This window comes from Rhinopithecus roxellana, chromosome 6 (assembly GCF_007565055.1).
Source record: "Rhinopithecus roxellana isolate Shanxi Qingling chromosome 6, ASM756505v1, whole genome shotgun sequence".
Classification (NCBI taxonomy): Eukaryota; Metazoa; Chordata; class Mammalia; order Primates; family Cercopithecidae; genus Rhinopithecus; species Rhinopithecus roxellana.
The window spans coordinates 66,849,470-66,870,396 of record NC_044554.1 but is presented as its reverse complement, the minus strand read 5'-3'; the positions used below and the strand labels follow the sequence as shown (position 1 = coordinate 66,870,396).

The window sequence follows — 20,927 nt, the reverse complement described above, 5'->3', positions numbered from 1 at the left end:
GCACTGAAGCAGATTTAAGCAATCTCTAGATAAGCCAGGGGTTAGCTGTGACAATGGAGCATACTAATATGACATTTTTTCTGGGACCTATTACAGTTACCTCTTCAAACTCTGAATAGGCCATTTATACATATCAAGGTCTACTCAATGTAGGTCATGACGTGGAATCATTTAGACTCCAGGAAGAATGAGGAGGGAAAAGAGCATATTTTTCCAAGATAAAGGTCAGTCTTTTGCTTTCAACCAGCTACCAGTGCACAGACCGCCACAGACTCTGACATCCAACCTGGTATGTTTGCAACCCCTTAGCAACTAAGGTAAACTATTATGAAACCTAACACTCAAAGCAAACTTATGTCACGTGATAAGAAACAGATTCAGTATTTATTCCTGAATATTTCTGTTTTGCCCTCGATGGTTTAATCTTCCCACTTTATTTTAGTCACCAGGTTCTGTTTGGCTGCTTTGCATACCACTTGACCAGTTAGAAAGCTACACTCACACTGACAGCCTGTATTTCTCTGCTTCTGTTTCTACTTCCTCATCTGCATGTCTGCCAAAGTGAAACTTGCACCAAAAAATGGGTTTTCTTTTGCTTTTTAGCAGACAATGGACTTCAAAATACCATTTACTACTAGAAGTGATTTTTTTTTTAAGATGAAGAAGTTTATAGAGAAACTGGAGTTGCCCTGTGGGTGGTAACACCCCAAATCAATCTGTCATGCAAAAGTCCAAACTCATAAAATTCTCCTAGCAATTGAAATTTGCAAAAACCAGAGGCAACCATTCAGCTTTGCTGGCTGCGCCTGGAACCACTACCAAGCTCATATCAAATGTTTTTATTTTGTTCCTGTCTTGTTTACATTAAATATCTTCCTAGTTTCACTGCTTAGTCCTTTTCTCTCCGTCTCTTGCTCACTTGCTGATCATATTTAGAATTATACACTTAAACCAAGACAGGCTTCATGGGTGTGCACTTGTACACAAGACTCTGTACTAGGAGGACCCCATGCTTGGTTTAATGCTCTGCTGCGAATGTTTTGAAATCTGTAATAATTGTTAGACTCCTGCATTTTCATTTCTTACTGGGTTCCACAAATTATATAGCTAGTCCTCTTTTAAAAATCACTTATACACTGACAGATTCCAGGCTTTTCTTAGGAAGGGCATTTGCCTTTTGGGTCACTCTCTTCGGTGTCTGACAGCATCTGAAAGGTAACAAGCCTCTGATTCCCAATCTTCATCCCTAAACTTGATCTCCCAGTGGTCTATCTTATCTCATTAATTCCACGCTTCTAGTTCTTGGGGGAGGGGGTGGACAGGGAACTTGAAATTGTCTTTTACTTCTTTTTTATACTTCCACCCGATCTATGACCAAATCCTATTGATTCTACCTTCAAAATTTGCTCAGAACGTTCAGAATGTCTCCACTGGTGTTACATTGCTCAGAACCATCATCATCTCTCATTTGGATCAGTACTGCAACTGTCCTAGTGTTCTCTTTCCTGCTGCCCTTGCTCTCTTCTGTGTGAGCATTTGATTGATCCTAACACAGAAGCTAGAATAATCCCATTATCCATAAACCAAATTAGGTCACTCCTACTCTCCAAAGCCTACTCTCCAATGACATCCCATTGATGATATCTTTATAATGGTCCACAAGATCCTCTGAGAACTCCTCTGGTTTACTCTTTTTTAAAAACTCATTCTCTTCCACCCATACTGGCTCCCTGGCTGATCTTGGAACATACCAGGCATGCTTCTACTTTCAGACTTTTATATCTGGTGGCTTGCCTCTTCACTGCCTTCAAGTCTTTACTGAAATGCTCCAGCTCAGTGAGACCTTTCCTGAACACACCTCTGAAAATTGTAACCCCCAACCTTCTACCAGTATTCCTAGCTTTATCACACTCCTTAGTATCTAACACATTATATCCTAAAAGTCTATATATTTTACTTATTTAACATATGTGGTATTTGTTTCCCCTAGCTAGAATAAAAATCCCATGAATATGGGGAATTTTACTTGTGTTGTTCTTGGCTGTAAATTCAGCGCTTAGAAAATGGTCTGGATAACAGACATTCTCCACAATCTTTTGAATTGGTGTGGGTTCATACTCCCAAATTTGGGTTCTAAGGAACATAGCTCATGTATTTCCAAGAAGGAAAAAAACAACAGATACTAAAACTAGAAAACATCAGAAAACTGGAGGACTGGAAGACTCCATTCATTTTCATAGCGACCTCTAGGCTGGGAGAGAAATGTAATCTTGGGCAGATAAACATAATGCCCTTTTAAACAGTCAACTTGGTAATGATGGGCCATTTTGCTCTTGATGAGCAATGAACAGCATAATTCAAAGTCAGTGGTTTTCACTTTGGGAATAGGAGAGCTCTGAGCTCTGCCCTCAATACCTTCCCAAGTTAACTGTATAACTGAGGGTCAGGCATTCACACTACTTCTAAGCTTTCAAAGACTTAAATCAAAGGATTTAATGAGACAACGTATACAAACACTGGCACAGAGCCTGGGATATATTAATTAATAGCGGATAGCTCTTATTGTCATTATTTAACCTTGACAACCTGTTCTCTATTCATCTTCCTTTTTTCTCCACACCTGAAACACTTAACACGACTTCTCTCTCAAAATCAGCTTCAAGACTTTAGCCTTTATAACAGAAACACACACACACACACACACACACACACAAGCAAAAAGGTTTATTCATAAGGAAACATACTTTATGTTTGTGGGAAACTTTAGAGTCACCACAGCAAAGAATTATAGTCCAATTTAACTCTGGGAAAAATCACCATCCTGAGTGTTGTGTTTCTCCTGTCAGGTAGAAATCACAGTGCTGCGGACCCAGCAGCAGGTCAGATACACTGCACTGTGTTTTCATTAGTGGAGGTGGAGATCAGTTGTCTGTAATCCATTTGCAGTCACTTATCACATCCCCTTTTGGCTCAGGACACATACTTGCAACATGAAGAGTCAAATCAAAAGCTATGAATGAAGAATTGTGAAGGAAGACTATAGATGCAGAGCAGGGCTTGTTCTCCCTCCTGTGAGGTCTTTCTGAAGCCTTCACCTTGGAATGATTGGGCGAGGTGGAAACCAGCTGAAGAGAATGATACAGTATCAACCAACAAGCAGAATATCAGCTTCTCTAATGATAGGAAAGAACCATGTAAGTAAGCTCAAGATCTGTTAAAGAAGGAAAAACATCTATCTGATTTATAACGACTATAATTAAACATAAGTGATCTTTAATATTTGGATTAGTAAATAATTTGTTTTTATTAAAGCCTGATGGAAAATTTGAAAACAGAGTAAATTTTTTAAAGTATGGCATTATTAAATAAAATGTGGTCTTTAATTTTCAATTATTATATATGAGAATTATTTACAGGAATATAGTAAATAATCAGTGATGTTGCATTTTCTACTGGGATATGTATATGAAAATTAATACACAGTGTCTACTCTCTCAGTGCTTATTAATTCCTCCTTTACAGGTATTTTTGCTCATGTTTCCTTCATGCATTTCTGCTTCCATGGTACCTTTTGGCCGTGTATCACCGCGGCAGCATGGTCAGAACTGGGAATAAGAGTAATGGGGATGTCTTTAATTATTATCATTTGAACCAATATCAAAATATAACAAATATTTTCAGGTACAGAACAAATAAATATAAGTATAAATTAGTTTAGAAAGAAGCAAAGAAGAGGAAACAATTGTTTCAGGAACAAAACTTATCTCTGAACTATATTTTAAAGTATGTCTATCTCTATCTGTCTATAGTTCTAGAAGCCAGGAAAAAAAGAAAATATGTTGAATCCTATATTTATCACTGCCTAGAGATGAAAGCTTTGCTAGAATTTAAATTTTAGGCTAAATAATAAATTCAGGTTGCGTTATCTAAGGAAAGTTGGTAAAATTATGAAAATGGTTTCAACTGTAGTTTTGCGAAAGGCACTAAATCTTGATCAAGTAGATATTTTCTCTATAACGCTTTTTAAAGACAAAATAATTGATTCAGTAACTCAGCGCAGGTGCTTTTGTGGACGCATATGATGTTTTAAAAGTGCTATTTTTTTTTCTGGTGATATCCCTTAATATAGGAGGAATCAAGAAGAATGGTGTTATGGGCTGAATCGTGTCTCCTCCAAAATTTGTATCCTGAAGGCCTAACCCCCAGTACCTCAGAATGTGACTGCATTTGAAGATGGGGTCTTTAAAGAGGTAATTAAGCTACAATCAGGTCATTTTGGTGGTCCCTAATACCATATGACTGATGTGCTTATGAGAAGAAGAAACTGGGACACAAGACACACAGAAGGAAGATCACGTGATAATACAGGGCAAAAGATGACCATCTACAAGCCATGGAGAGAGGCCTCAGAAGAAACTAAGCTTGTTGACACCTTGATCTCAGACTTCTAGTATCCAGCACTATGAGAAAATTAATTTCTGTTGTTTAAGCCACGCTGTGTGTGATACTTAGTTATGCCAGGCCTGGAAAACTAATAGGAATGGGGAGTTAATATCACTGAAAAAGGTCTGAAAGTTCTGTGATAGTAGTTGGTTGTGGTTAAATATACCAATAGAATCTCAAAGATGTCTGATATTGAATAAAACGATGAGTTTAGATGCTGTACAATAACTACAACCACAACATCTATCAATTATTGAGGATCAGGTACAGCATTATGCCAAAACTTTTATGCACTTATTTAACCCCTCACACTAATCCTGTAAGGTAGGAATGAATAAGTCTATTTTTGAGAATTACACAGTCACGAAGAAGTCATTTTTGAGACACAGTCATTTCTGAAAAGTCATACAATACATGAAAATAAAGTGTAGCTTCAAACTGAGGTTTCTCTAATTTGAAAGCCCATATCCTTACCACACACCATCTGGCCCCCATAAATACACCAAGAAGTGAAAGAGCAGGATTAATATGACTTGAGTCCTCTCCAAATCAGAAAAGCATCCTTTTTCTAATAGATTTGGGCCAAATTTCTTCTAAATGATAGAGGCACAGTTAAAGCACTTCAATTAATATTTAGTCATGCATTTAGATGGTTTCTGCTGTTTTTAATCAGCTACTTTCTTCATAAATAAAAACCTCATGTGGATCCTAGAGCAGCTCTGGCTTTCTTAGAACTATATCTTGTTAAGCTTGACAAAATAATCTAGCTGAGAATATGGGCCCGAAGAGCTGGATAAGTTACTCTTTTAAATGATGTTTAGCATTGAGTTTGCACTGGGCTGGAGCAGAAAAGTGTCTGATGAACCACTGACCACCAGAAGGAACAGGGATTCTCTACATTCAGAAGACAAATTGCCAGCACAGTGTTGCTGCATAGGCACCATTCCACCTCTATAGCACCAGAGACAGGCTATTGATAATACAGCAGGCAGGCAAAGTTGGATTCAAATACAGATGAACTGACAACCAAGAATTAGCAAATACTTGAGGAGAACCAAGACACCTTACAAAGAGAATAATATACAAAAATAGATCCAATAGAGCTAAAGAAGGAAGACAGTGGAAATAACATTATTGTTATCTTAGAGAAGTTTTGAAAAAATAACAAATCCATAAAAATATCAAATAAATTCATAGAAGCTAGCATTTTAATCATTAAAATAGCATTAGGAGATATACCTAATGTAAATGATGAATTAATGGGTGCAGCACATCAACATGGCACATGTATACATATGTAACAAACCTGCATGTTATGCTCATGTACCCTAGAACTTAAAGTATAATCAAAAACTAAAACAAAATAAAATCTCAATAGATGAAGGACTTCTGATTCTGGCTATGGAGGAGTAGCTATAATCAAACCAAACCAACTTCTGAGAATAACTATAAAACAATCATAAAGTTAAGAAAAAATAAGACTATTTGGAAGCATCAGAGGAGAACCAAGGTAGCCAGGACTCAGGGGGCCAAGATCCTAGGAAGGAAAAAGAAAGCACATTGACATACGTACAGCACTCTCCACTGCTTCTTATTCCCAGGTAACATACTGATTCTACATAGGAAAGACAGAAATCTTTAGATAGACCTGTCAGCAGCCTCATGGACTAGAGAGAAAAAATCTGGAATTTGGGGTTATCATTGCAGTCAAGACTTAAGGACCCACAATTCTAGGGTACTACAGACAAGTAAACCTGGTATTTTACACCATTTTTTTCCTTGCAACTTTGCTGAATCCTAAGTGTAAGAAAGCAGCAAGCTAAAAAAAAAAAAAAAAAAAATCAAACATAATTTAGATTCAGAGAGAATTCAGTTAGAATTCAGGTCCACGGAGGAGAATAATTACTCATAAACATATCAGACATTTAGCTAATATATCTAAAGGGATGTTGCCGAGGAGTAAAGGTAAATCAGAAATAGACAAATCCATAAAAACCTGAAACGTATCCTCAAATTATCCCAATCCCAGATTATATCAAGGTGAAATGCCTTGGTATATATATTTCAATTGCTGACTAGTAGAAAATTGAAGGCTCTCTAGAGGGAAATAACAATATATATAACATCTACATTTTTAAAAAACGTACAATGTCAGGTATTCAATAAAAGATGACCAGCCAGGCATGCTAGGACACAAAAACAAATGACCAAAAACCAAGGACAAACAACAACAAAAACTAAACAGGTGATAGAAATGGTGCCACAGATGATCAGATACCAGGCTTCTCAGACAAAACTTAAACATAAATGTATTGAAGAAAATACATAATAAGATATTTTCACCAGAGGACTGGAGTGTGTGTGTGTGTGTGTGTGTGTGTGTGTGTGTGTGTGTGTATTCAAGTCAAAAATTATAGGAGTGAAAAATATAATAATTGAATTGAATAGATGAGTTTAATAACAAATTAGCTACAGGGAAGGAAATGACTGATGACCTGAAAGAAAATCAGTAAAAAATCAGTAAAAAAAAATCCACAGTGAAGGATGGAGACTATAAATATTTTTAAAATCCAGAAAAAAATTATTGGAGATATATAAAACATGACACAAATTTGAATAAATATGAATCTGAAGTCCTAGAGAGAAAGGAGAGATGTAACAGGTAAAAAGAAACACTTAAAAGAGACACTGGACAATAATTTTTCAAAACTTATGAAAAATAATCTATTAAATTGTACAGAAAAAAAATTATCAGATGGCCATATTCTGGGAAATCCTACAAATTTTCAAGGATTTAAATACAGGGTATGCTATTTGAGTAATGTGAAATGAGATTAGAAAATAGAACTAGGTTGGAAATAAATAACAAAAGATAAGAAAATTGCCAACTGTTTGAAAATTAAACAATACATTTCTAAATCACTCATAAGTCAAAAGAAAAACAATGGAAATTAGCAAATATTTTGAACTGAATAATAATCAAGATACAACATATCAAAAGTCATGGGATATAGCTAAAGCAGACACGAAAGAAGAAATCTTGATATGATTATTCATCTTAAAAATCTAAAGGGAGAGAAAATTAAATCTAATCAATATAGAAGGAAGGAAATAATAAAGATAAAAGTCAATAAAACAGAATACAAATGTAACATAAAGAAAATCAACAAAGCTAAAAAAAAATCTTTGGAAAGACTGTAAAATTAAACCACTCACAAGGTCAACAAGGTTGACCAACAAAACAAGAAACAAGACATAAATTGCCAATAATTTGGTAATTATTCCTAAAAAGGGAAGAAGATGTGATATAAGATTTTAAAAATATGCCAGTAAATTAGTTCTAAATGTTGTTAGCCAAAAAGAAAAAAATAGTTAAAGTATATGTTTAAGGTTTAAAGGCAACTTAGAAAAAAATGAAAATAGGTTCTAAAACTCCTGAACTATCAAATGAAAAAAAAAAAAAGAGAAAATTTGATCAGTTAAAATAATTTCAGAGAAGACAAAAAAAGAAACATGAGAACATAGTAAAAAGAAAACAGAAAACATTAGCAAACATAAATCGGTAATTCTCATAATAAAGACTAAATTCCCCATTTAAAAATAGATATTATCGGCCGGGCGCGGTGGCTCAAGCCTGTAATCCCAGCACTTTGGGAGGCCGAGACGGGCGGATCACGAGGTCAGGAGATCGAGACCATCCTGGCTAACACGGTGAAACCCCGTCTCTACTAAAAAAATACAAAAAAATTAGCCGGGCGAGATGGCGGGCGCCTGTAGTCCCAGCTACTCGGGAGGCTGAGGCGAGAGAATGGCGTAAACCCGGGAGGCGGAGCTTGCAGTGAGCTGAGATCCGGCCACTGCACTCCAGCCTGGGCGACAGAGCGAGACTCCGTCTCAAAAAAAAAAAAAAAAAAAAAAAAAAAAAAAAAAAAAAAAAATAGATATTATCAGCTTTGATTTTAAATTTTATTCTCAAAAAGAAAAGTATATGTAAAGATTATAATAAGCCAAGTTAAAAATACATTTTCTATGCCAAAAAAATGTAGACAATGAAATCTGGAAAGTAATATTAATATAGGACAAAATAGAATGCAAGATAGAATCATTAAATTATGCAAAGAATATATATACACACACTTAACAATGCATTATCACAATGTATATAAGCAACACATCATAGAAATGCAAGGATAGACAAATCCATAAGCATTATGAGAGATATTAATTCATCTTTTCAAAGATATAAATTTGATTATACAACATATAATTAAGAATAGTTTGAATGACTCTAATAAAATTATCATTTTCATTGCATTATTTTAAAATATAAATGAGCTTCACAGAGATCAATTATGAATTAGGTTATCCAGCAACAAAAATCAAATTTTCATAACAGGAAACATGAGACTATATCCTTTCACCTAAAAAGGCAATCAAATTAAAATTATAATTTATAAATAAATGAATATTTATTTGGAAACTAAATATCATCCCTGTAAGTGACTCATATAAAAAGGAAAGTACAAACTATTTAGAAATTGAACAATCATGGAAATAGTATGTATGAAAACTTGTGGATACAACCTAAGTGGTGCTTGAAGGAAAATTTCAAGTCTAAAATGGCAATCTTAGGGTGCAGGAAATCTCAAAAATTAATCATGGAACTATGTAAAGTTTAACAGAAAAAAAAGTAAACTCAATAAAGAAAGAAGAAAGTATTTGATATAAAAGAAGAAAGAGATAAGTCAGAAAACCATAGTAGTCATAAACTATATCATATTTGGTAATATGATAAGCCCACATAGAAATGAAAAATAAGATACAAGGACAGGTACAAATTAGATTTTTAAAATTATAAAAGCAAATTTTGCATAACTTTATACCACGAAATATATGTATCTAGAAAAATGCAATATTGCCCAGGAAATAGATACTAGAAGTGAGAAAAAACAAAACCATGTAGAACTAAAACTATGGCGGGTAAATCAGAAAGGTGGTACACGACTGACAGAATGATGATGACCCTGTCCAAGAGAGAGCCAGGGTTCTTTTTACTAAACCTCGGAGTGAGAACAAGGAAAACAAGAAATGTATTCACCCCCAGCTCCTGTGCTGTTCCCCCACCTCTCATCCTCTGACATTTACATCAGCATATTTATTTTGCTTTTCATCGTGTATTAGGTAGGGTACAGTCCTTTTCAGAATTAGAGATGCAAGTGCATAGCAAATATACTGACAGAAACCATTTTTCTGATGTTCAATCTCCTCTTCTAATATTTTTATAGTGTCTTGCTGTTGTTTGAAAGAAAGAAAATAATGGTGAGTATCTTCTCCCAAAGTGCTGAAAAATCTAATTACGGTGGCAATGCAGAGGCTCCACTCACCCCTTATCCGTGGGCTATCTCTGGGGAGCCTGCATGTTTACTAAGATTAGCACCTTTACTAAGGACAGCCTTATGATAAGGTGAGTTGAGGAAGATGTAAAGGGAACTCTATCTGAAAGGGTGGCAAGCATAAGACAACTAACCACTTGCAACGCAGCCTCAAAGACTCAGAACCCTTTCTGTGTTCCAGACCTTGACAAATGGTATCTTTCACAACTCAAGGATCATGATCCGCCATGATTCAGCAATATTTTTTATCTGCTCTTGTCATGTCTGCCTAGATCCTGACAGGACTAGACTTACTACATCTCTGAGACAATCTACAGGGGGATGTTCCTGGGTATAAGAAAATCTTACTGCTAGGACTGGTGCTTCCATGAGATTCTCATGAAGGTCAAAGTAACCAGGTTTCAAGAGAGGAAAATTCTCAGACCTGATATTTAAAATTTTGTATAACTGATCACTATCATGTCTGATATAGACATATAGGTCTGCTTGGATACTAGGTATGGCTGAAGCACTCCAGAAAATTAAAACTTTATCCATACATATGGTGACCTCTCCAAGTCACTATACCTAGCCAAGATGAAGTATGCTGCTAATATGAGACCAGTGGTCTGTTACAGTGTGTACTGATCACACAAATTGGCACTAAGAATCCCATGTTGAAGATTCAATTATTTGTGGTAAAGACAGCTTTCAAGAAAAGACAAAATCATTTCAAATAGGCCAAAACTTTGAAACACCCAGTAATCACAACCTAAGAAACTGTAGGTCTCAAATAACAACCAGTGAAAGGCAGATAATGCTTTGACCAGTACTCATAACTCCAGATCACAGACAAAAAGTCCTCTTCTTGCACATGATTCCATAAGCTCTGTGATGTAAAAGAGAGCTTGGTTGTTGCACAATCTTATCTACGGCTGAAACTCCTCACCAGCTTTAGCAGAGGCATTACTCTGAATAAAGCACCTACAGGGCTTTAAGGTCATTACCGTTACCAGGTACCTGAAAGAGCTAAATACAAGATAGGGAAGGAGAAAAGCCTTATGTACAATTTTCAATGAGAAACTGGCCCGAAGTACCTCCCACAACAGTTTGAGACAGATTCTAGGACCATTTCATGACAGTCATTACCTTGCTGGTATGGTAGCCCCACAACTGACATAAATTCTCAGAACAAGAGAGTTGTGAAGTGTGAGCTGGAACCAAGAAACTTGTAAGTATAGTTTAGAACCATTAGTCAATCAGAAGCCCTAGGCATCTAAATCTCTTAGGACAGTGAACTCAGACATCATCTCAAATATCCCTCTTTTCAATGAGCATAGTGCCTTATGCTACTAGTTTCATTAACTTCATTGATGTCCTGGGTTCAGATGATCTATTTTACCCCCACCCAGATCAACTGGACAACCTTCTTAGGTCCTGAATAGTCCTTAGGTCACCAGCAGTCTGACTGAGTCTTCTCTTACTGAAGCCCTGTGTTCTGTTAAGAATCAGGACAGCAGATTACTCCTGTAATCATCAGCCAGCTCCCAAAATGATGCAGCTCAGACACAATGTTCCACTGAACCAACTAGAATACTCTGACCTTTATTGAAAATCACCCAATTCTTTACACATCTCTCACCTGTAAATCCATTTTAGTGTGCTTTGTAACTCCTAACCCACAACCACAGCTCCTCTACATCCCCAGCCTCTTCTCCCTGCCTCTGCCCTTGTGGTCTTAACTGAAACTGATCTTTCCAAGAGAGTTATTTCCACCCCAGACTTTCAAGTCATGGTTGTCTTTATTTCTTCAATTCATATTCCTCAGGGAAGATGATAAGGTTGGACCATCCTTTATTCCCCTTTGCTGCTTCCAGGTCATTACAGACTTGTCTTTTTCTCCCATATCCCATATCCCGCCTTTGAAACTGTCTTAATATTCAACTCTTCATCCTCTTTCATCCTTGTTCCCGTATCTGCTATCAGTTGCTTTCGTTCATTGGAAGTTCTGGCTCTGGTACCTAGGCTTGCTCTCAATCCCAAATGATGCAGTTATTTCGGATGAATTCTACATCTCATTCTCATGATCACAGCTAGAATCTTCAATACTGTGTCTAGTTTCTTGTAATAAATTCTGTAAAATACTTTTGGCTTAATGTATTGTTTTTAGTGAGAGATTGTTTACATTAGGTTGCATTTTCCTTTAAGTTATTTCATTTTTCACTTAGAAAAAAGAGTTATGTCACATGCTTCAGTGATGTGAGCATTGTTGTCAAGGAGTGACAGGTAGCTAAAAATATGTAGAAGGGATGGATATTTCTCACTTCTCATAATACATGTTTCCTTATGGAAGTAGCTTGCCAGGCAGCCTTTCAAGGTACCAAAATTAATATAAATGTGTACAGGAATCTTTTGCAATAAAACTAGTTATGACTTTTTCCAAGTATATTTTAAAATTGAGGCTGTTAAATTTTACCACACTTCACCATGATAGAATGTGAACTTTTCCAAGTGTGAAAATATAAGTATTAAATAGGGTAACTTGTATTTTCCTCAGTAATAAAAAAGTACATCTAGCTATTATCAGATAAAGGATGTGCAGTTATATTAGCTGTTTTGTATATTATGGTGTCAAAATTTTAATTAAATATTTTATATTCAAAATGAATCTTTATTTCTAGGATTTTTATGGTAATTACCCACATCACAATAACAATATTTACTACAGTTTTCATTGCAAAGGTCCTGTATTTCAGTTAGACAATTAGTTACATAGACTTTTATGGATGGCATAAAGACAATTATCACATGTAATATTATATGTATAAAATTATATCTCAAATGCCACAAATCAATTTACCAGCATAATTTTGGAACATAAACCATTTTTAAGTTGGAAGGCCATCTGGATGCTATTATTAAAACCATGTTCCTAAGAGTAGGAGTAAAGAATTATGTGGATAAATTATTCCATTGGTAAATCTGATAGGCTGAGTTCCAAATATGTCCAAACTACTGATGCTTCAGTTTTCAGAATAATCGCACCCAAGTGAAAACTTTGATTGTCATGGAGGAAATATTGAGTATTCTTTCTTTTGATGTGATAGAAAAAATGTTCCTATCCTTTTTTTCCTTTTATTATTTTTACCAAGCAACTTTATAAACATAGAATTTTACCAAGATGGCACTCAGGAGAAAAAGACAGATATTTGTAATAGGGAAAAGGACTGTGGCATAGGTAGCTAACACTACACCAAAATGTGTGCTCCTCCTTCCATTGTATTGGATTGTTTCTGGGGAGTGCCTGACCAGTCATCGACTGTTCTGACTAGATGTAGTATGGTTATTTGACTAGTTTTCAACCTATATAATGTGAACAAGATGATAAATGTCACAAAAGTGTTTTACAGAATTAATGTGTGTGCACTTTTCCCTAGAAACTCTTACCTCCTGTTGCTGATTCTATTATTTATGATGAGGAGACATCAGGGGACACAAAGCTATAGGATGGAAGAAGTAGGGGTTCCTGAATCACTCCATGGAAGAGAATTGCCATTCAACCAGGAACTACTTCAGACTATTATGTGAGTGGGAAATAAAATTGTATACTCAGTGCAAATACTTTCAATTATTTTCCTGCAAGTGGTGGATACGTATCGTATAACTGGTTAGTCAGCCCCTCTGACTAAGTAATAAGTGAAAACTGAGCAGGATGACAGATAATTTCCACGGCTATGGCAGAAAAATGAAGTTACAGTATCCTCAGATGGATTGTAGTGATTGACCTTGTGCACATTAATATGATGTTCTAACAAAATGTCTAGTCTATCAAATATAATCCCAAGCCATTAAATTTATTCCTAGGTTCAGTGACCTTGGTCTTTGGTTAGGGAAAGAAAGTACCAAGCTAGGCTTTTTATTAAATTTTCAAGGAAGAATCATTTCAGGCACTTTATATAGCCTTCAGTACCTGAGGGAGTTTATAGGAAAGGAAGTCTATATAACAGCATTTCCAAAAGGAAGCTGGGCTGTCAAGTTAATAGCCTAAAATTCCTATGTCAGCAGCTTTGCACTTGCACCTCATGTACAACTTTCTCTTTTGATCTCTTTTCCTCAGCTAGTTCAATCTGACACTGGCTCTAACCAACTTCTTTGTCTCTGCAAACAACTATTGCCAATCTCTGAATATTCAAGAAAAAAAAAATAAAGCTAAAAATTATCCTTGATAACTCTTCTGACACAGTAAACTTTTGCCAAGTTCTATAGGTTCTTATTTCTTTTCTTTGAATGTTGATACTTTCTATTTATATTGTAAAGACTTATTCATCCATATCTTTATATGTCATGAATTTCTATTGTATATCATATTATTGTCCTCAATTACTTAATCCCCACTTCCTTATGATTGGACATCTTTGTCCATTGTCATGTGGTTTTCAGAACCATGTCTTGGGGAAGAGCATTCTTCTCCATCCCATCCGTGTCTGGGTCCATTATGTGATATGTTTTAGACAGTGAGTCATGAGCAGATACAGTACAGACCATGCACGAACAGCAGTTTTAAGCATCACTGATTGGTTGATCCTTGTTGTTTACATCTGTCAAGGGAAGGTACATTCCAGATGAGGGCTGTCCTTCAGTGGAACTAAACTCCTTAGTATGAAATGTAGGTCAGAAATAAAGTATTGTTGTTTTTGGAAGCCACTGATTTTTGGGTTGCTTATTATAGCAGCAAACACAAGTTAAGTTTGACTAATATATTCTGGAAGTTCTTTACTGTAGTTGGAAGGGCATTCTACTGAGAGTCAGAAAGTCACAAAATTAAATGCTTAACTTTGACACCCTTGGATATGGTAACTCCAGGCCAATAATTAACTTTCATGAGTCTTGTTTTTCATATGTAAAACAGAAAAAAGTTTCCTGACCTGGTAAACTCAGAGGGTTGGTTGTGAATAATGTATAAAAAAGTGCTTGGAAAGTACTGAAATAACACAATTGTTGGGTGTTGATATTTTTCAGTATTGATATTTTACCTCAAGTATTCTACCTCCATTTTTCTTTCAAATAAGAAATTTAGGAACTTCTTGCTTTCACTAAATGTTGATCAGGGAGCAAGAAGGCTGAAACAAGAGATCTAAGCCAAAGACAGAACTAGATATAAAGATCAAGTCATCTGGCCAAGACTATAGTACAGTAAGAAACTTAGAAAACCCAAGTCAGGGTGGGAAAAATGAGACTTTTCTGCCTTACAGACCAAAGTAAAACCAAAGAGACAAAATATCAGGAGGAGAGCTCCTAGAAACTTAGGATAATAATAAACTGCATTTGTAATAGTTGATTATGTACTGGGCTCTTTGTAAGCACTTTACATGCATCCTTACTTTACATGAATTCACACAACTCTTTGAGGGAGGTGCTGTGTTTATTCCCACATTGCAGATGAAGAAACTGAGGTACAGCAATGTAAGGCCACCTGCCTAAGGTCATAGTGCTAGTAAGTGCAGAGCCAGGTTCTCTGGCTCTAAAGTCTGTGTACTCAGTACTTCCCTTTTTCTGAATCCGTGATTCCATGGCTCTACAAAGGAAAGACAGCTGAGTTCCACAGATTTTGAGAAAATATGTGACTCAATGAGATAAGAATATAAAAGAAAATTGATGATAAACTAAGGTAAACCTATCTATGCTTTGATGTAAAAAAGTGTTGCAACAATGCTTGAAATACGAATGGAGGTGGACGATATTTGATTATTGCTATTCAAGCCAGTAATTTCCCACTTGGATTCTGTTCTTTATAAAATATATAAAAATCACATATATGAAAATATTATTTACAAAAATGTTCATTAGGAATTATTTATGAAAAGTAAAAAGATGGCATAACCCAATAAACAAAAATACAATTGAGTATATAAATAATGGCACAGCCATTATTGGCATTATGAAGTAATATTAATAACATGGGAAACAATATAATTTTAAGAATAATACATATTGAGGCCAGAACCATTTCTATACTATGATCTCAAGACAAACATTTCTCTCTAAGACCAGTTAGAAGGAAACAAACCAAAACATTAACTCTGGCTGTTTATATACATTAGAACCATCAATGATGTTTACTTCCTTCTGGTATTTTGGTTCAAATTTTTCAAATTTTCAACAATGAATATAAATTATTTTTATAAAATAAAAAATAGTAGAACCTAAACAAAAAGATATAATCATTGTTTTACAAGTGCATGTGTGTGTGTGTGTGATATTAAAACAACTAATAAAAGAATAGAAGTGAAATTACATTTCAATAGCTCCTTCTCACACCAATGAAATAAACTACGCAAATCATATTTACTCAATATCTCTTATCAACCAGACAAACTTACAAAAATATGATTGTATGAAGGTTAGAATGACTCTTTGAATATGGCAAAGCCTAAAGCCAATTGCATTTGTAGAAAATTACTTCTGTCATTGATATAGGAATGATCTTATTAACTTACAAAACAAATTTTTAAAACCCATAGAGTTTTCTTTAGGGATGCAATAATTGAATAACTTTTTGCAAATACATATTTATAGACAAATATTTATTTACTGTTAATTTTGCAATCATTTTGAATGCCAGTTCACGTTTATTAATATATTGTTTCCAAAAGTCAATAAAAATTCTTTGTAAATGTATTTTACTTCAAAAGAAATACACATTATATGATTCATTCCATTAATATGTATGTGACTATTTATATGCTTATTTATATTTATTGCAAGATTAGACAACATGAACTCAGAGTTCTACAATGCTTACTCTTTGATGATTTGCAGTGTGTCAAAATATATACAATTTATTGCCAAATATTTTACTTTAATTTTAACAAATTATGATCTTTTCATGACATAAATTTCCATTTTGTAACACTGAAATTTTTTTTTTGCAAAAAGTTCCAGTTGTTACTTTTTACATAGTATATTATATATATACATATTTTACACTATATTTAAATGAAGACAAATTTTGCATAGTTAGAATAGTGTGAATATTAATACTTTGGCCATAGACATTTAAAAGTACTCCTTAGATTTTTTCAGGTTTATTAATCTACTTTTAATAGCTGCATAATTTTTATACTATTGATAACATATATTAAAATAGTGGGTACAAACATAGAGTTACATGAAAGGGATAAATTCTAGTGTTCAATAATACAGTAGAGTGACTATAGTTAATGAGAATTTGTTATATGTTTCAAAACAGCTAAAAGAAAAGATTTGAAATGATCCCAACACAAAGAAACAATGTTTTATACTATGGATATCCTAAATACCCTGATTTGATCCTTACACTTGTATGCATAAGTCAAAATACCACATATACCCCAAAATACGTATAATTATTATGTATAAATAAAAATATTATACTGATGTTATATATTTAGATTTTGTTTCTAGTTTGGGAACATATTGTCTAAAATTACACCCTTCATTACTCCTTATCCTCCTTTTTTGATTTATTTTTCTCCCTATCATTTATAACCATCATATTTTTTAAATTATATGTGCTTATTTGTTTATTGTGAAACCTATAAAGTCAAGTATTGTATTTTCTGCTTTTCTCATTGCTGTATGTCCAGTGCCTATAACAATATATTCAATAATTCTTTTTGGTTATTAGGTAGGTATTGCCAAAGAGTTTTCCAAAGTAGTTGAACTTACTAACACTGTAGTAGATGAAGATAATTTTAAATACTCTACATCCTTACCAGCATTTGAGATTGCCTTTTTTATTTTTGCCATTATGATGTGTTTGTACTATGTAAAATGTAGTTATAGTTTTCATTTGCAGTTTTCTATGATTAAAGAAGTTGAATTGCTTTTCCTATAATTATTGAGTATTCGAGTATCTCCTTCTGAAAGTGACCAAATTTTTTGCCCATTTTCTATTGAGTCATTTATCTTTTTTTCTTATCAACTTTAACTCCTCTGTTACATATTCTGGATACAGTTTCTTGTATGTATAATGCAAATATCTTCCACTTCTTTTACTGGGTGGCTTGCCACCTTTTTATAGTTTTTGTCTTGACATCTATTTTGTCTGATAAATGTATAGCTACTCCTGTTCCTTTTTGGTTCCAATTTGCATGAAATATATTTTTCCATTCCTTTATTTTCGGTCTATACATCTTTATGGTGAAGTGTGTTTCTTGTAGGCAACAGATCATTGGGTCTTGCAGTTTTGTTCTTTTTATACTATGGTTTTTATTTTATTTTATTTATTGTTAAGACAGGAAATACATTTTTACTGAGTTATGTCCCTCTTGAATATTTTCTTTTTTTAATTAATCAATTTACTTTTTATTATACTTTAAGTTCTAGGGTACATGTGCACAACATGCAGGTTTGTTACATATGTATACTTGTGCCATGTTGATGTGCTGTACCCATTAACTCGTCATTTACATTAGGTATATCTCCTAATACTATCCCTCCCCTCTCCCCCACCCCATGACAGGCCCCAGTGTGTGATGTTCCCCTTCCTGTGTCCAGGTGTTCTCATTGTTCAATTCCCACCTAGGAGTGAGAACACTATATTACAAGGCTACAGTAACCAAAACAGCATGGTACTGGTACCAAAACAGAGATATAGACCAATGGAACAGAACAGAGCCCTCAGAAATAATACCACACATCTACAACCATCTGATCTTTGACAAACTTGACAAAACCAAGAAATGGGGAAAGGATTCCCTATTTAATAAATGGTGCTGGGAAAACTGGCTAGCCATATGTAGAAAGCTGAAACTGGATCCCTTCCTTACACCTTATACAAAAGTTAATTCAAGATGGATTCGAGACTTAAATGTTAGACCTAAAACCATAAAAACCCCAGAAGAAAACCTAGGCAATACCATTCAGGACATAGGCATGTGCAAGGACTTCATGTCTAAAACACCAAAAGCAATGGCAACAAAAGCCAAAATTGACAAATGGGATCTAATTAAACTAAAGAGCATCTGCACAGCAAAAGACGCTACCATCAGAGTGAACAGGCAACCTCCAGAATGGGAGAAAATTTTTGCAAGCTACTCATCTGACAAAGGGCTGATATCCAGAACCTACAAAAAACTCAAACAAATTTACAGGAAAAAAACAAACAGCCCCATCAAAAAGTAGATGAAGGATATGAACAGACACTTCTCAAAAGAAGACATTTATGCAGCCAACAGACACTTGAAAAAATGCTCATCATCACTCACCATCAGAGAAATGCAAATCAAAACCACAATGTGATACCATATCACACAGTTAGAAAGGCGATTATTAAAAAGTCAGGAAACAACAGGTGCTGGAGAGGATGTGGAGAAATAGGAACACTTTTACACTGTTGGTGGGACCATAAACTAGTTCGACCATTGTGGAAGACAGTGTGGCGGTTCCTCAAGGATCTAGAACTAGAAATACCATTTGACCCAGCCATCCCATTACTGGGTATATACCCAAAGGATTATAAATCGTGCTGCTATAAAGTCATGCACACATATGTTTACTGCGGCATTATTCACAACAGCAAAGACTTGGAACCAACCCAAATGTCCATCAGTGACAGATTGGATTAAGAAAATGTGGCACATATACACCATGGAATACTATGCAGCCTCAAAAAAGGATGAGTTAATGTCTTTGAAGGGACATGGATGCAGCTGGAAACCATCAATCTATATTATGATTTTTTAATCCATTCTGTCACTCTGTCTTTTGATTGAAGAGTTTAGCCCATTTACATTCAATGGTATTATTGATAAGTAAGGACTTACTCTTGCCATTTTTTAATTTGTTTCCTGATTGTTTTGTGGCCTCCTCTTCCTTCCTGACTTCCTTTCAGTGGAGGTGATCTTTCTCTGTTGGTATGTTTTAATTTTTTGCTAATTTTTCGTTATGTATCTGTTGTATGCTTTTGATTTGAGGTTGCCATGAGGCTTGCAAATATCATCTTAATTTTTTAGACTGATGACAACTATTATTTTAAACTCATGACAATGTAACACTTATTATATAAACAAACAAATAAGCAAAGATAAAACTATTAAAACTCTAAAGTTTTAACTTCATCCCCCCACTTTTGAGCTTTTTGTTGTTTCCATGTATATCTTAGTGTATTGTCTATGTCCTGAAAAGTTGTTGTAGTTATTATGTTTGATCGGTTCATTTCTTTGTCTTTTTACTCAAGATGGGTAGTTTACACATGATAATTACAGTATTATAATAGTCTGTGTTTTTCTGTGTCCTTAATATTACTGGTAAGTTTTGTACTTTCATATTATTTCTTCCTTGCTTCCCTAGCATATTTTTTTGATATCAAATTCTCTCAGCTACATATGTTGAAAAAGAATTTCCACAACCCTCCACTGTGACCATTATCATGAATCAGGTGAACATATATGACTGGGTCTGTATCTCAACTCTATTCTATTCCATTGGGCTATTTTTCCATCCTTGTATCAACACCTGCTGCTTTGTTACTGCATAATTTGATAGCAAACTTCAATACTTGGTAGTATATGTCTTCCAACTTATTTTTTTTCTCCAGACTGTCTTGGTTCGTCTTGTTCCTGTATAATTCCATAAAAATTTTAGAGTCAGCTTGCCAATTTTCGATATAAACACACACACACACACACACACACACACACACACACACACAAACACACACATACCCCTACTGGAATTTTGATTAGGATTGCATTAATATATAGTTCAGTCTGGGTATTTGATATCTTTATAAAATTGAATCTTCTGGTCCATGAATTTTTATATACTTCCATTTACTCAAGTCCTCTTTAATTTGTTTCTATACTGTTTTGTAGTTTTCGATGTAGAGGTCATTTATTTTGTTAGATATATTTTTAGTTATTTGATATTTATGCTGTTGTAAATTTTATATTTTATTTTTATGTATTCATTGCTTCTATACAGAAATGTAATTTTGTATATTGATCTTATATTTGGTAAACTTGTTAAACTTACTTATTGATTCTAACAGTTTATCTGTAATTTCTTTTGGAATATCTTTACACAGAATTTATGTCATCTGCAAATATTGAATCTTACCTTTTCTTTCTA

The 20,927-nt window shown here is 34.5% G+C and overlaps 1 protein-coding gene across 9 annotated transcripts in view; it reads right to left on the bottom strand.

Moving 5' to 3' along the window:
* GRM8 (glutamate metabotropic receptor 8) overlaps positions 1 to 20,927 on the bottom strand; it is an 858,863-nt gene that overhangs the window by 11,896 nt on the left and 826,040 nt on the right. Inside the window, exon 10 of one of the 9 annotated variants that reach the window (XR_004058116.1) lies at positions 20,348 to 20,416. The exons of the other annotated variants lie outside the window; for them this stretch is intronic. The gene's annotated coding sequence lies outside the window, so the exon portion shown is untranslated. The remainder of the gene's footprint in view (positions 1 to 20,347; positions 20,417 to 20,927) is intronic. 9 annotated transcript variants of the gene reach the window in all.